Consider the following 2,287-nt stretch of genomic DNA (forward strand, 5'->3'; position numbering starts at 1 on the left):
AGGTGAGGTGTGTGGAAGGGTTTGAAAAAGGAACCTGTGCTGTTTCTGCTGCCATGGATGACAGTCTGCACATCTGGAATTTGATTTCTGGCAGAGCTAGGTTTATTATCCAGGATATGCATCCCAAAGAACAGTCCTCACATCACTTTCCTGTGGATGAGGGGCACGGGATTGTCTCTTCTTCCTCAGAACAGCACAATAAATTTTTCCTTCCTGTTTTTTGTGTTTCTTGCATCTCGTTCATAACAGAGGGATAATTAGAAATATTTTGGGGCTGTATCTGCCCCAGGAATGATTCTACCTTTGAGGATAGGTAGGATCCTACACACAACCCTGAGAAATCCACAGAGTGGGATGAGCACGGGGTAGGGACAGACCCTGCAGCAGCTGCCCCAAGAGCTCCAGGTAGGAAAGTACCAAGGCAAGAAGCCTGGCCAACATTTCTGTGTGGATTATCCTCATCCCTGAGAGGGCAGAGACAGAAAAACCTTCTAGGACCTGGCTCTGGTGAGCCTGTGAGAGCAGCCAGAGCTGCTGTATTTCTGTGGTGTGCAAAGTGAAATGATCTGGATGGCTCCAGTGTAAAACCTGGGAAATGTCATGGTGTGGATTTTTCCCTGAGGAAACTTCAGTTATACCCCATGAGACTTTGTATATTCTCTTGGTTCAGCAAAACTTTCTCCCTTTTTAAAGCCACACTGAAATATTAAAAATCTCTTGCTAAGGATTTCTTCTGTGAGAAACCTGGGGATTTTGGACAACGGTAGTTTACCCAGTAAACAACTTGGTCTTTCAGGACAAGGAACCTCCTGACTGCAGCTGCAACATTTCAAGCCTGTATTCTGCCACAGAATGATCCCTCATATTTCAATAGCCTCGTTTATGGTAGAAATTCTGTGCAAATTAATGTAATTAGGATTAAATTATCCCTGAAGTATATCCAGTGGAATTTATACATGGCAATTTTTTTCCAGTTGAATACAGAAATATAAATATTCTATAAACCCTCATGTCCAGGTGTTTGAAGGTGATGATCCACCTAAATCAAGCCACCTCAGCCTTGAAATCCAGACAACTCAATCATACAAATACATTTTATTCAAAGGTTCTAGGAAGTTGGTGCAGCAGTATTTGACTTCTGAGAAGATGGAAAATCTATGAGTGTCACCATGATATTTTATGAAAAATCACTTCACCAGGATTTCTTCTCCTGGGAAGATGAGAAGCCTCAGCTTCTCCATGTTTTTCTCCTCTGGGATGTGATTTGGAAAATTATTTACCCAGCATGTGAATTGTTTTTAATTAATCCCAGCCCAGCTGTGTTGGGACTCTGGTCAGTCACAAGTTTTTATTATTCATTCTTGTCTAGCATTTTGATGTTTCCTTTCTCATTCTGTAGTATAGTAATAGAATAGAATAGAATAGAATAGAATAGAATAGAATGAATAGAATAGATCAGCCTTCTGAGAACTTGGAGTCAATTCTCATCTCTCACCTCATCCTAGGGACCCTCACAACACCACAACAGTTGGTGACCACTCTATGAGCATTTTGGGATTATTTTTTGGTCCATCTCATGCATTTTGATGGTCTTTGGACAGGGCAGAAAGGAGAGAAATTATTTCCCTCAAACATTGGGGCTGTGCCTCTGGATAAACCTTCTCCAGCAGAGCAAAGGATTTTACCTCTCAAGTCAGGACTGTGAATCACAGACTCATTAAATAAAATCCTGGAATATCCTGGCTGGGAGGGGAGCCACAGGGATCATCAGTGCCACCCCTGGCCCTGCACAGGCACCGAACAACCCAACCCTGAGCCTGGGGGAGTCACAGGGAGCAGCCCTTAGGACAAGGGAGGGAGGGACAGGGCACAGGGAATGGCTCCCACTGCCAGAGGGCAGGGCTGGATGGGATATTGGGATATTGGGCAGGAATTGTTCCCTGGGAGGGTGGGGAGGGGCTGGAATAAAGTTCCCAGAGCAGCTGGGGCTGCCCCTGGATCCCTGGCAGTGCCCAAGGCCAGGCTGGACAGGGCTTGGAGCAGCCTGGGACAGTGGAAGGTGTCCCGGCCATGGCAGGGCTGGCACTGGTGTCAGGATCTTTAGCTTGTCAGAGTGACCCCAAAAAGAGTTGGAAAGTCTCTTTTCCCAGCCCAGCACTTGAAGAAGGAATCAGGGCTCTTCATTTCTTGGTCTCAAGGTTGTTCATTGTATCTTATCTATAAAATTCTTTCTCCTGTCCTGCCGAGATCCACTCAGCAAGACAGTCCAGGCACTCTGCCTGCCCCC

The sequence above is a fragment of the Geospiza fortis genome, unplaced genomic scaffold (genome assembly GCF_000277835.1).
Source record: "Geospiza fortis unplaced genomic scaffold, GeoFor_1.0 scaffold241, whole genome shotgun sequence".
In the NCBI taxonomy this organism is placed as follows: Eukaryota; Metazoa; Chordata; class Aves; order Passeriformes; family Thraupidae; genus Geospiza; species Geospiza fortis.